This window comes from Sabethes cyaneus, chromosome 3 (genome assembly GCF_943734655.1).
Source record: "Sabethes cyaneus chromosome 3, idSabCyanKW18_F2, whole genome shotgun sequence".
In the NCBI taxonomy this organism is placed as follows: domain Eukaryota; kingdom Metazoa; phylum Arthropoda; class Insecta; order Diptera; family Culicidae; genus Sabethes; species Sabethes cyaneus.
The window spans coordinates 2,665,642-2,681,212 of NC_071355.1; the positions used below are offsets into that span (position 1 = coordinate 2,665,642).

General features: G+C 37.2%; 1 protein-coding gene across 3 annotated transcripts in view; it reads left to right on the forward strand.

Moving 5' to 3' along the window:
• LOC128742475 (gastrula zinc finger protein XlCGF26.1) overlaps positions 1–15,571 on the forward strand; it is a 38,857-nt gene that overhangs the window by 22,097 nt on the left and 1,189 nt on the right. The window lies entirely within an intron of this gene.

Here is a 15,571-nt window from a genome sequence, read left to right on the forward strand (position 1 = left end):
GTCGTCTAGGTTAGCAGGTACTGAGCCAAGCAGCTTATAGCACTGCCTAGCAACAGACTTCAGTTGTAGATATCTTCTTTTAAATTGGGCTTTAGTCTCTATTGCTTTACATTTGTTTACGGCCCTTTTTAGCTCTTCTAATATGGTTTGGATTTCCTTTATTTTCCTTACCTTAGTGCCTGGTTTATAATTGGCATGTTTTTTTTTTAAATTAGCATGTAATTTCCCTAACGCATCTCCTGCTTTGAAAAATTCTTCCATTCCAGTGATAGTGCCTAAAACAAAAATTTTTTTTTTTTTTTTTTTTGTAAAGTAATTTATATTCTTCTTTTTTAACTAATGGATACTTCCCAATTATTTCTCTGGTTATATTTGAGATGTTCTATGGTCATCACATTTGACATTTTTTCCCCGCAGCAGCCGAAATTTCCCATATCTCGCTAGTGTGAAATTTTCCATCCATCCGAAGCTGGAATCATCGAACGAAATTTTCTCTCGCAGTCATCGTCTGGTTGATTGAAATCATTTCCAGTTGTACAACTGAATCAGCACTTTTATCCGTAGAATGTATGTCGATGTACGAATGCAACGTGGAAGCTACTTGGGACAGCACTACACTTTTTTTTTTTTTTTTTTTATACGTTTGTTTTTTAAAGCAATTGTTTATTGTTTTAATTGTTTTTATTTTGAATCACAACATTTGGTAGTTTCTTACACGTTTGGCAAATTTGCCATACTAATAGCTCTTTGGGCGACACTTTCTGTCTGTTGGCGGTGCAGTTTTGCTACTATCCGCACTACAATGTATCCTACAGCCAACGCTGCTATCACGCACAGTGCAATTGTTTGTGCGGTATGGTTCTGTTCAATGACGCTATTTGATGCGGCCGGTGCGATGATTTCATCCGCACTAAACCATCCCATTGTAATTTTTTTTTTTTCACTCTACGATTCACGTATTACGTGGTCTCTTCCAGAACACTGTTCGAAGCGTGCTTTTTCGCTTTGCAACCAACAAGGACGTTTTTCATTGCACAATTTCTGAAACTATAACTTCCGGAACAAAACTCGACCACTTTTTTTTTTTTTTTTTTTTTTTTACTTGGGCATCTCCAACGCGTGAATCAGAAAATTTAACCGTATCGAAACTCGCTTTCACTGCATACTGGCGAGGATCGCCATGCAATATTCTTGGGATATGGCGGTTCGGTTTGGAGTAAGAATACTAGATGTGGTCCTCGTAACGTGTCGTTCTCGACTATATTGTACTGAAATATTTCTTCCTATGCTATGTGTCGTACGTTTTACGCTATGCGCTGTGTCAGCGTATAATTGTCACCGTTCGACGCGGTACAGTCCGTTTACGCTTATACAGCATAACCGATCCGCGTCGCGCTGAACCATTTCAATCATGAGCGTCCACCACAAAACTTAGGAAACTTGGTACTTAAGGCTTTTCACTAGGTTTTCTTTAGCAACACAAATCTACCCATCACCAATGCTACAATAATACGTAGCGTAATTTTTCTTTGGCAGCAAAAGGTGAACAGCTCTTTTGTTCATACTGAAATTGAAATGCTCCATTTTCTTCAACCTAGATGACGGACCACGAAAAATAGGCGTAACCGATTCTTGTCGCCTGCTCTGGTACATAACACGAGGTAAGCCAGCGAACAGTATTATTCAAATGCTAGCTGAACTACTGCCAACATCTTACTGGCATGTCTTGACGCGACAAAGGAGAAAGCATCAAGGGCAAGCGAAAGTCACGCTCGAGTCGTGCACGTCTGCAGTTCCCGGTCAGTCGTATTCATCGGCTGCTGACGAAAGGAAACTATTGAAGTTGGAGCTGGCTGCCGTGATGGAATAATTAACTGCGGAAGTGCTGCTCACGAAGCTTAGTAGAATCAAAGTCATTCAATGTCAAATTACTTTAGCATGGGTTTATTCTCAGACCCCTCATTTACCCTTCCTTCATGCTGAATTTCTATATATTTACCCACTGAAGCCTCTTGACCGTACAAAAGTCCCCCCTATAGTTAAGTGTACTGGTCAGAGGTACGAATGAGTCCTCGCCAGGGACGGCTATAATATGGGATAGTACTGGCAGCAAGGAATAAGTGGGTAAAGTAGATCAAGCATTGAAAGAAGGGTAAACCCCAATTCACACAGGCACGCATAAAAATTAATAAGCATAACGCTCACTCAATAGCGATTATAGCAAATGAAATGCAGTGCAGGTCATACAGCAAATACCCGGGCGATATCACAATAGATCAACTATACTGGTCGCAGTGATGAGTCCACACAGGAAAAAAAAATGTATAAAGACAAGAAAGTTGAAAACGCCACTGAAGCTGAAGAATTATTCTCTGACTATTTTAAAATGTCTTTGATAATGATCAGCGAACAGGTCCCTCCAGTACAGCTCCATCGTTAGATTCAACTTTGGCTACATTTGAATTATCGTTGTCAGATGTCCGCAAAGCGATTTCGGTTACGTTACTGGTTGAAAATTACAGAGGAATTGCCATTCTCTCGGCTATACCGAAAATGGACAAATCAATGGTTTATGATCATTTGTATCGTACGATTGAACCAAAAATATCAATTTTCCAACACGGATTCCTTAAAGGACGCTCAATGGTAAACTAATTTGACGGAATTTGTTTCGAGAACTGCGCAATGAATGGTGGATGAGTGGCAAGTAGATACAATTTACTTACACAGATATGTCTAAGGCTTTTGACATAATAAATATTGATGCGATCGCATCATTGCTGCCAAAGTATGGAATAAACGGTATAAATCTGAGATGGATAAGCGACTATTTAAAGAATCGATCGCAATATGTCAAGATTGACAAGAGCAAGTCAGCTCCATTGCCAGTCTGGTCTGGTGTCCCTCAGGGGAGTCATCTAGGGCCATTGCTTTTCGTCACAGTCATGAATGCGCTCCCGGAGCTTCTCCCTGGAGTTTGCATCTTAATTCATGCTGACGATGTGAAGGTTTTTCTCCCGGTGAAATGTGTTAAGGACTGCCGAATTCTTCAGGATTGTGTACAACATGTCATCGGTTTTTGCAAAACGATCGGCCTCAAAGTTAGTACGAAGAAGTGTGTACCCGAAAAACAAATAAATTACTATTTGATTATTCCATGGAAGGTGAAATAATACCAAGAAGAGACCATGTATGCGATCTTTGGGTAGAAATTGACAGCGAGCTTAACTTCATTCGGCATACTGAAAAGGTTGCTATGCCCTGCGGAATTTAGGATGGACCGGAGAGATGCCTAACTATAAATCGTTGTGTTTATTGATTGGAACGGAAAGCTTGAAGAACAGAAGGCGTACAACAGATGCTCTGTTCTTAAAGGACATTGCCGGTGAGCAGGTATAATTCGCCATATTTATCAAGCCAATTGACCGTGAATGATGGACGTTCGTCGTTAAGAAGTGTTAGACCTTTTCGTTTGACAAATAGAGTTCAAAATTACGCCAGAAATGAACCAATGTATAGAATGATGACCACATTAACAATCATCGTGATATTATAAATGTTGAATTAACCATGAAGCAACATAGATAATAATCTTTGAATATTTTATGTGAATCATTTGTAATAAGTAGGTAAAAACTATGTAATAATGTTTTAAATATCGATAATGGGCAGAGCCTAACATCAGTCAAATAAATAAATAAATAAACTACCAGTCCATTGCACAGTGGTCTAAAAGATACACGTCCATGTTAGTAGATAGACATATGGTTTCTTTGGCAAAGTTATGGAAAATATAAAGGTAAATAACTTTGCTAAAGAAGTGATATTTCTATTCCTATCGAATGCCGAGCTATAGAGCATTTTCCTTGGAAATTCTTTAAAAATTAGTTTTTCAAACTTAGCTTATGTTGGTTGCCTTTTACAGCAATATATGGTTCTAGGCGATTATTGACGGACTCAAAATACACGTTTTTGTAGAAGATTGCAAATCTCTAGGACCTTTCCTTGCAAAGTTATCGCTTTTGGCTCGTGAAGTTCAGGAAAAATAAAGCTTAAATAAGCGATAACTTTGTAAAGAAAGGTCCTAGAAATTTGCAACCTTCTGCAAAAACATGTGTTTTGAGTCTTTCAATAATCGCCTAGAACCATATACTCTTGTAAAATGCAACCAATAAATGCTAAATATGAAAAACGTACTTTTAAAGAATTTCCAAAGAAAATGCTCTATAGCTCTGCACTCGATAGAGACAGAAATATCATTTCTTCAGCAAAATTATTTACCTTTATATTTTCTACTAGCTGACCCGGCAAACTTCGTACTGCCACTAATTGAATTAAATGCCGTAAATAGTAAATTTTGGATGTACTCAAAGTGTAGGTTAAGTTTTGTGCGTTTTTGAGAAGTTTATCTTTTGAGGGAATGGTTAATTGACTACCGGATTTTCATGGAACATCTGTTTCTTACAACTGTGCTAAACCAAAATCGTAAAATATATTGCCAAATATACGCTAAAAACATGTAGAAAATGTTGATTTTTCAATTCTCAGTACCCAACAGATGTGCTGAGTGTCAATTTATTTTTTGTAAAAGTAGACTCGATGTTATTATATAACGCCTAATTCCATCTACTGCAGTTAACTGTCTAATGATATGCAATATGCATTCAAAACTTTTTGAGAACAGAATCATTGCACCACCAACTATATTTTCATTGCCGCCGAAATCTATGATTGTTCTGTTCAACGCCCTCCAATGTTTTCTTTCGCCTTTGTGCCTTGTCCCATTATTGATTTGAAATTTTGCATGTCCTTTTTTACGCAAATTGTTGGTTTATTAAACATATAATTTGTTGACACTTTCGATTTCCTCTATCGAAATCAGAGCTTTGTTGTGATTGCCACCGTAATTTTTGAATTTAAATTTGATATTTATAGGTATGAAATGAGAATGTCAATTAGATTCATTAGATTTTTAATTTTACTTATCAATCGATTTGTAAGAATTTACCGAATGAATTATACTCTGCTGAAAGTCCTCAAACAATTACCTTTGTTAGTATATTATACCAATCCGATAGGTTTCATTATTCCTCAAAATATAATCAATGTTATTTGCTAATTTCATTTCTTGCTGGTCTCCTCAAACATACGAAAATGCAAATAAATGTACGCCTTGTCTTAAACCCTTTTTTGTCTTCTTTATTACTTTGGTATTTCAAAACAATTTGAAACAGAATTATAATTTTATGAGCCTTTTTGCACTTTTAGAGGTCTAATCAGAAGAGAAAAGGACAAAAAATAATTAACGTTGTTTTCAATACGATTTATTCTAATGGGTTACATGTACTTTTAGTGTTAATTTATTTCAGCTAATATTCTTTTGAAGCACACTTTTCAATTAAATTTAATACATAAAGTATATTCTTCTCTTGACGGTCATATAGCTTCATACCTAATTTTTAGTCATTGAAACATTTGTAAACATGCATTAGAAACGCATACAACGTAGAAAGTTTCCAGTTCTGGTTAATTTAATTAATTTGATAAATGATGTGAAAAAATTAGTTTTAGACTATTAGGCTCTTTTATAAACTGAACCCCCAACGCATTATACAACATTTATTATTTTTTAAATTTGCTAGCCCATAAAACTGTTTATTAGCAAGAATAAAGATTCTGTTTCAATATATGTATATTGCATACCATATTAACGGACAATTACAGCTAGGGTTGGGATACCGGGAGTACCGGAACCGGGAATACCGGTACTACCGGCTGATTTTCCAGTACCGAAATACCGGTACTGGCACAAGAGAAAACCGGTACTTTCGGTACTGATCATTTATGCATGTTTTCTAACACTCGGCCTTAAAATCGAAGATAACAATTTTAAAATAATTTATAAAACTACGCGCTATATTTTGATAAAGCTAGCGGATGCGTTACTACAACAATTTAACATCAGTAACGAGATTGAGGAAATTGTTGAGCGCTAGTTATTGGAATGAATATGGCTAGCTGATCATGAAGGAAAAATTGGTACGGACTTCCGACGCCTATAGCAGTTCAAGCTTTAAGGAGCTCGATTAGACCTGTACACCAAAATACTCTGCGGAATGAATTCGCTTCGATGTAACTCAAGGATTGAAGAGCAAGTATGCTTTTCGGTACCCTGATTACAGCCTGTCCTTCAGCGATACATTCTGAGAAAGCATTTTCAGCGTCTGGCAGATTCGTTTTCGCATGGTGAACAGTACATTGAATATTCTGTGCATCTTAAAGTTGAATTTTGCAAGCTTCTCCTCTAGCAGCATACAACCGGGGGCGTGTTGTATCAAAAACTTGTCTCCACTGTACTTGGTCCTAGGCTACTTGTCACCAATTCATTGAGCTTCTCGAAGTCGGCTTCAACCTGGTCGTTGGGCCCCTCTATTCATGGTATCGGTGGGGTTTTTGAAAAGAACAGATTTCGGTGCACAGTCATCTGTCATCCTTGCAACATTGCCGACCCATCGTAGCCTCCCGACTTTCGCCAGGTGTCGTTTGGAATCATTTTTACAAGGGCCCTATTCTCATAGATCTTAGATGAGAACACAATTAGCGATTTTGAAAGTACCTGGGTGACTCCTGTTAGCTAAGTGACAGTACCGACCCCCCGGCACGACGCCATTTTTCTATGACTGCAATCTAAAACGTCAAAACACTGGGCGGGAAATCATTTCATAGAAAATATATGGAGCGGCCATTGTTGTTTGGGGCCCAGCAACGAGGGGCCCATCAGTATGGGGGTACTGTCAAATCATATGTGAGAGTGTATTGGTGACACCGGGCTGGACAGTACAAATGAAATGGTAACTGCAAGGTGAGGTGAAGTGACTTAAGAATTGGACCACAAATAAAAGTATTAGTAGATTTTTCAGAGAACAAGGATTTTCATTTTAAAGCTTTGGGTACCGGTACCAGTACCGGTATTACCGGTACTAATCCTTCCAGTACCGAAATACCGGTTCTCAAAAATCCTGTCGGTACTCCCAACCCTAATTACAGCAGACGGAATTAGGCATTATCTATAGCTATCGAATTTACTTTTACAAAAAATAAATTAACAGCCAGCTTAACTGTTGAGTGCTATAAATTGAAAAATCAACATTTTCCACATGTTTTCAATGAATATTTGACAATAAGTTTTAGGATTCTGGAAAGATTACTATTTCTAACTAATGTTGATTTCAGATAATCGCCGCCACCGCAATGTTTGTTCGATTTAATCGACGTTTTTCGGCAAAATAAGTATGAAGATTTTTAAATACCAGTTAGTCCGGACGTTTCGAGCTACTACTGGTCTTCGCTCATCATCTGCGGACAACTTTTTCGTCCATTAGGTTCTACTTGGACTTGGAGAAAGATAAACCAAGTAGAACCTAATGGACGAAAAAGTTGTCCGCAGATGATGAGCGAAGACCAGTAGTAGCACGAAACGTCCGGACTAACTGGTATTTAAAAATCTTCATACTTATTTCGCCGAAAAACGTCGATTAAATCGAACAAACATTTCTAACTCAGTTTCTAAGTGTTTCAGTATTCAGTATTTCTAACACAGTTGTAACGAACAGATGTTCTGTGAAAATCAGGCACTATTGACCATTCAATCAAAGTTACCCTCATCAACATGTTTGTTAGCCCAGCAACGACGCTGCATATTGAATGCGACGCTGGTTGATTTGCACCGATAATAATCATAGTAGTCTAAAACATTGTCTATGCGACGAATGGCGGGAAAAGTAAAATATTGGTTTTTTACTATTTTTCAGTTTTTCGCGTAGATTTTTAATATTTTTTTTGCGTATAAACCTGACGCAAACCAAAACATATCAACTGAAAAAAGAATCATGCAATTCCGTCCTGCCGTTCTTGAGTTTATCCCTTACAAACAAACGAACCAACTTGGTTTTATTATATAGAAGATAACTATGCCGAAGAAACCATGTGTCTATCTACGAACACAAAAAAAATGGACGTGGATAGAGCTTTTAGCAAACGCGAAACACATAAAACGTAGGCTTGCCGTACTCTCATTTGGGTGGTTGGGGACAAGCACTAATTTCATAAATCCACTTGCCCCATTTTACCCCATAGGCTCGAGAATTTGCGGAAATTTAAAGCTCGAATGAATATAACTCAGCAAGTAAAGCTCCAAGAGATTTGCCGTCTTCTGTAAAAACGTGTATTTGCAGACCTTCGATAATTGCCTAGAACATTGTATTCTTGCAAAATGCAACTAAGAAAGTTAAGTATGAAAAATGAATTTTTAAAGAATATGCCCTGTAGTTCAGCACTCGATAAAGATAGAAATTTTATTTCTTCAGCAAAGTTGCTTGTTTTTACAATATTTACAACTTTGCCCAAGAAAATATGTCTATATTTCACCTAAAAAGTTATTTTTTAATTTTCATTATAGTAAGCGATGACTAACTTTTGACAGTTTTAGTTTAAGGGGGATATTCATACGAACAAAAGTGCTAGGACCATAAATGATAAAATAAAAACAAGAGACACTAGGAAAAAAGTTCCACTTTTCGTCCTTTTGGACTACTGTGCACTGCGTTTGGTTACAGCTACAAACAATAAGTAATCCAGGTCAAAACATTCTTCTGAAAGATCGGTTGTCCCATCTTTTGTTTATGTCTGACCCAATTTATACAGTACCATAGTGTTCAGCTGTTCAGTTGGGCAGTCGGTTTACAATCTGGACCAAAATGTGATACCTAATATATACAGCCTTGTTCAGGCCCAAAATCTGGTCTTGGTGCAGAATGTGGTTCAAAATCTGGTCCCCGTTCTGATCCCAAATCTGATTAAAAATGTGGTCCAAATTGCATTCAAAACCTGCACCAAATTTGATAAAAATGTGGTCCCAAATCTGCTCCATCTAGCAATCTTTTGGAGGTCCAACATCTGATTAGGGTCCAAAATCTGGTCTAAAACATGGCCAACATCTAATAAAAAATGTAGTCCAAAATCTGGTTCAGAATCTAATTCAAACTGGTCTGGTTCAAAACCTGATCCAAAATTTGGTTGGTGGTTTAAAATCTGATAAAAAGTGTGGCCCAATATCTGGTTTATATTTTGATCCATTTCCAGAATCTAAAACCAAATTTGATTCAAAATCTGGTTCAGGTATAGAATGTGGTCGTAGTACAAAATTTGGTCCAGAATCTGATGCAGGTCGAGGATGTGGTCCAGACCAAATCTTATTCAAAATCTAAACAAAATGATCAGAATCTGATCAAAAATGTGTTTTAAAAATTGGTCCAAAATTTTGTCCAAATCTGTTCCAAAATCTGAAACAAAAGTTGATAAAAAATGTGGTCCACGATGCATGCCAGGTCCAAAATCTGGTTGGTGGTTTGAAAACTGTTAAAAAAATCTGGCCCAAAATAGGCTCCAGGTCCAAAATCTGGCCCAAAAAACTGGTAAAAGTTGTGGCCCAAAATCTGGTTCGAAATTTGATAGAAAACATGTGTTCCAAAACGTAGTCCAGGTTTAGAATTTGGTCCAGGTCCAAAATCTGGTTTCGGTCCAGAATGTTGTCTAAAATCTGATCAAAAATGTGAACCAAAATGTGGTTTATATTGTGGTCCACTTGCAGAATATAAACCCTAATTTGTTTCAAAATTTGGTCCAGAATACGATGCAGGTCCTAAATGTGGTCCAAAAAAATTCCAAAATGTAGTCCAAACCAGGTCTAGAATGCACAGTGGTTCAAACAGCGAAATGCGTGATCGTTTGATATTGCGCCGAAGCGTGAAGTTTTTCGCATGTAGTGTCTATAGATACATTTCTTGGTATAACAAGCCCATTCTTGTGAGAGAAATCTTTGGGTGATTAATTCCCAGAAAGTGAGATACGAAATTTATTTTCAGGTCTGGTACTTTCGGCAAAGTTGTAGTAAATATCAATACAAATAACTTTATCAAAGACACCATACTTGTATCTGTTCATGGAAATTATCTATGAAGCGTTATTCGTGGACAAACCCCTTAAAACAGTTTTTAAACCCTGACTTATTCTGGTCAATTTTTACGTGTTCATAGTGTTCGAGATAGTTGTTTATCTGGCTAAAATCAACGTTTCTGTAGAACATTATTATATGTTATTTTCTAAAGTTTCGGAGATTTTGAGCTTTTTTGGTGAAAAATAGTACTTCTTTGAGCTTAAATATTTTCCAAGGAGGCAAATGGTGGCAGATCAAACAACTCCTACTTAAAAGTACAACAAAAAACCTGTAAAAGCAAGTGTCAGTTGACTGTATCTGTTTGTATCCTCAAAAGTTCTAGTTGTTTTAAAAATCCATCTCAGGCATGTTTACAAAACAATTAAACTATACTTCGGATGCAATAAACGCCATTTTGTTTACGTTGACAATCGCTTTGTAACAAGTTAAGTTACCAGCAATTTTTCGCCTATTTTCGAGTCGAAAATGAATGTAGACTTAAAATTATTTGACGCAGTTAATAAGAGAAAAGCTTCCAAATAACTAACTTAAGTTTATTTTGTTCAATTTTGCATTGCTCCCTCCTTCCGCATTTTTTCAAAACAACATTTGATGATGAATCATCTCACCTACACCTTTATTTAACATAATTAACTATATATGATGTACGGAGGGGGCCCTTTTTCTACGTTTTTCGTTTTGTTAACTACACAATAGCACATTTTTACACTACAATTTGTCTTATAATAATTTTAGACTAAACGATTTTATGCCGCCGCGCACTACGTTTTAGTTTCAGGCTAGCACAAAGATTGAATACGTCTAATGCGCTGAGCCACTATTTATCATTTTGAGGTTGTGAGCAAAAGGGCGTACAAATTCGGAAATGACAATAAATGTTAGGTTTGTTAGTGGTAGTTGTTATGCCTTACTGCTCACACTCATTATCTTGTGTTCGCCTGTCACCTAATCAACTGCCCAAGCAATCAGAAGTTAGAATATTACTTGACACGCGAACTCGAAAGTTCACAATTAGTTCAAATTCAGTTCCGTGGAACTTTCTTGCTAATTAGTAGTGTACATCAAGTATACGTGGAACTAAATGCTTTAAGAAGTACTTTATAGATACTTCAAAGCTATTAGGATGCTCCTACTATTTCAAAGCTATTAGGAAGTTCTGAAGTAACTTTAGTTCCTAACAAGTTCTGCGTGCTGCGCTTTGTTTACATCCCAAGTAACCAAAAGCTCCGATTAAAGGGGATTTTTTGGCTTAATCAGTCAACGAAATGATCATGAATAGAACTCTATTCAACTTAATTTTTAAGTAATTAAGCGTACTTTCAAGTTCATATTTGATGATCTTCGACTTCGAAGGGAATACAAAGTAACTTCTACCAGAACTATACAGTTCGCAAAAAGTTCACTTAAGTCGCTATTTAAAACACTGTGCAGCCCAAAAAGAAACTCCAATAATTTTAAAAATAAAAGAGATTGGGGGAATATTTTCCTACTTCTTCCTGTTTTGTAGAGTCATGACATTTCTCATTAACTAAGGCATTTAATTTCGGTTAATAATCGACTGTTTTTTATAAATATTAATTTATTGTAACTTACCACACACCACCAACCACAACCTCGGGGATTTGAACTCGAGTACTTCTTTTCGGTGACTTAGACGCATACCACTGCTCCGTTGCTGGAATATGCAATTTGCATCGTTTTTACTCGATGTGCTAATTTCTCATTTGTCACAGCCCCGAAACGAACTTACACTTAAGAACAACTCATCGGCAAAATTCCTGTCACTAGCGGCGTCAGAGATCAGATCAGTCAGAGGTAATTAACTAGTAGTGAGATACCGATAGCATATGGTACACAACACAACACAATAATGAAGAGCATTCCATTCTAATTTATATTTGTAATTAGAAATGTGCGGGGATTAAATTTATTCGAGTGAAATAAAAATAATTAATCTCAAATAGTTTTAGCACAGAGAACAGACATCCAAGTGAAAGGTCCTCACTTGGATAAAACTTATGTCAAATTAGTTGGGAAACTATAGTGATGATGTCGCTAAAGGCGCATAAAATTCTACACTAAACTCACAACAGCTAGCTTCTGGCGCTAGCATAACGCTTACAGTCCATATATACTAGCGCCAGAGGAGCCAATGGTTGTCAGTGTGCAAATTCAGAAAAATCATTTAGTTGGGAAACTATAGTGGTGATGACGCTAGCATATTAGGTGATTTTAATTTGAAATTTCATCCAAGAATTCCCGAAAAATTTATTCCTGAATGGATGTCTGTTCTCTGTGGTTCGGGTAATTACTTAAAAGTGACGCTGCTTAGCAAGTTATAGATTAATATACATAAAGCTGTTTAACCCTCGTTAGACACCATTATTCGAACTCTTGGTTACTTGGGTGTGGTTGGAAACTGGCGGGGAAGCTTTGCTGCAACTGCTCGAATCCGCGGTGCGTTTGCAACATTATTCTAAAACGCACTTGGCGGAGCCAACGTATATAATTATGTTACCAACTGGTAATACTCCAGAGTGGCTTTGATCAGCTGCGTCAGTTTGTCCGGAAATCCGTACTCGTGCATTATCTGTCATAGCTGTGCAACTCATTCAACTGTATCGTATGCTGCACTGAAATCCACGCAAATATGATGCGTGGGCACGTTGTACTCTCGACATTTCTGGAGGGTTTGTCGGAGAGTAAAAATTTGATCCGTAGTGTAGCGGGCCCCCATAAAGCCCGTCTGATACTGCCCTACGAATTCTCTTGCCTCTCTATAGGCTCCCTTGATTATATCACTAGCTGTATTTTGTCATAATTTGTTCATGAGCATATGGAGAAGGTTCATCTGATACACGCCAATTTCTCACTCGATCGGAAAGTATAGAACTAGAGAATGTAAGATCCAAAACCTCTTCTTTGCAGTAGACGACGAACGCCCCAACCATCACCAGCAAAATTGGGTCTTGTGGTTTAAAATCTGATTAAAAATGTGGCCCAAAATATGCTCCAGGTCCAAGATCTGACCAAAAATGTCCAAAATCTGGTTTATAATCTGGACCAAAATCTGGCAGAAAATGTTCAGAATCTGGTCCGGACCCAAAATCCGGTCTTGGTGCAGAATGCGGTTTAAAATCTGGTCCCACATTTGATCCAAAATCTGACCAGAAATGTGATCCAAAATGTTTAAAACCTGGTCCAAATTTGCTAAAAATATGGTCCAAAATCAGGTCCAGAATCTGGTGCAAAAGATGAGCAAAATCTAATTACAAATGTAGTTCCAAATTTTATCCAGAATCTAGTTCAAATCTGTTCAAAAATTTGTTACAAAATCTGTAACAAAAGTTGTTAAACAATATGGTCCACAATCTAGTCCAGGTCCAGAGTGTGATAAAAACCCTGATCCAAATCCTGGTTGGTGGTTTGAAAACATGGAATTAAATAAAAAGAAAACTTATCTAATTTAATTCTACTATCCAGCTTTCCATGAGCGATAATGGCGGCTATTGAGCACAACTGGGCACAGTCTTTTGACATTCATTGCAGGAACGCCGAGTTCGCCCTGACGGAGTTACTATGGAAACATCCACGATTGTTTGTTGTTCGATTGTAAAAAGGTAAACATTGTTTAATTTTGCAGATCAGCTGAAGAGGAACATAATTGAACGGATAAGAAGTTTTATGGATTGTGGCTTCGCAGTTTTCGCAAACTTCAGGGAGAATGTCCAAATACGCAACGGAAAGTTTCTTTTATCAAGTCGCTAACGCTGTACGAGAGCAAACTTGGTAACGGCTCGACCAATATGAAGTTAATCTTTGCCTCTGAGTGCACTCGAATGTTTAATTCGCACGATTGAAAAAAGTATTCTGTGCCGATGCTTTCAGGAAATTATGGCCGAAAACCACTGCAAAAGTTTGAATCCGTTCAGTTATGTTCCTCTTCAGCTAATCTGCAAAATAAAACAATGTTTACATTTTTACACTCGAACAACAAACAATCATGGATGTTTCCATAGTAACTCCGTCAGGGCGAACTCGACGCTCCTGCAATGAATGTCCAAAGATTGTGCCCACTTATGCTTGACAGATACGTATTTCGCCTACGACTTGCAGGCTTCCTCAGTGTCTGCTTTCGAAAGTAGAATTAAATTGGATAAGTTTTCTTTTTATTTAATTCCAGGTTTCGTATTCTACGAAGACGCTCCAAAAACTTAAGGTTTGAAAACAGTAAAACCGTAGCCCAAAACAGGTTTGAGATCCAAAATTTGGCCAACAAAGTGATCAAAAATGTGGTCCAAAATTTGGGTTTTCACTTGATCCAGTTTTAAAGTCTAATCGAAAATTTAATCCTAAATTTGGTTCGAAATCTGATAAAAAATGTGGTCCAAAATCTGGTCCGGACCAGGTCTAGAATTTGAGTCCAAAATTCAATCCAAAAGCTGGTCAAAAATCTGACCAAAAATGTGTTTCAAAATCTGGTTCAGAATGTAGTTCAGATCTGTTCCAAAATTTGTTATAAAATCTGGAACAAAATTTGATAAAAAATGATCACAATCTAATCCAGCTGCAAAATACGGTCCTAGTCCAGAATCTGGTTCAAAACTTGATCCAAAATCTGGTTGATGGTTTGAAAATAGGTCAAAAACCTGTGGCCCAAAATACACTCCACAACCACATCCAAAATATTTTTGGAGCAGATGTGGAGTGATCAAAAATGTGGTCCAAAATCTGGTTTATAAACTGGTTCAGTTTCAAAATCTGGTGCAAAATTCGATCAAAAATCCAGTTTAAAAAAAATCTGATAAAATATTGTGGACCAAAATGTGGTTTAAGTCTAGAATTTTGTTTCGTTTCAGAATGTGGTCCAAAATCTGATCAAAAATGTGGCCCAAAATCTGGTCTATATTCTGGTCTATTTCCAAAACATGAACCCAAATTTGATACAAAATCTGGTCCTAGGACAGAATCTGGTGCAATATTTGATCCAAACTCTGGTTCGAAGTCCGATAAAAAATGTGACCAAAATGTGGTCCAGTATCTGATCCAGGTCCAAAATGTGGTCTAGACCTGGTCTAGAATCTGGGTCGAAAATCTAATCCGAAATCATAAATGTGTTTCAAAATCTAGCTCAAATCTGTTCCAACATCTAAAACAAAAATTGATAAAACATGTGATCCACGATGTATTCCAGGTTCAAAATACGGTCCAGGTTCAGAATCTAGCTCAAAATCTGATCCAAAATCTGGTTTGTGGTTTAATAACACAAAAAAACTGTGCCTCAAACTAAACTCCAAATCCAAGTTGGCCCAAACAACTGATCTAAAATGTGGCCCGAAAAAAAAATTGACTAAAATGTGGTCCAGGTCCAGAATGTAGTTCAAAATCTGGTCCACAATCTTGTCCAGGTCCAGAATCTCGTTGGTGGTATTAAAACAGTTCAAAAACCTGTGGCCTGAAATACGCTCCAAGTAAAAGATCTGGCCCAAAAACTGGTGTGGGCCAAAATCTGGTTTTTAACCTGGTCCAGTTCCAAAATCTGATTCGAAATCCAAA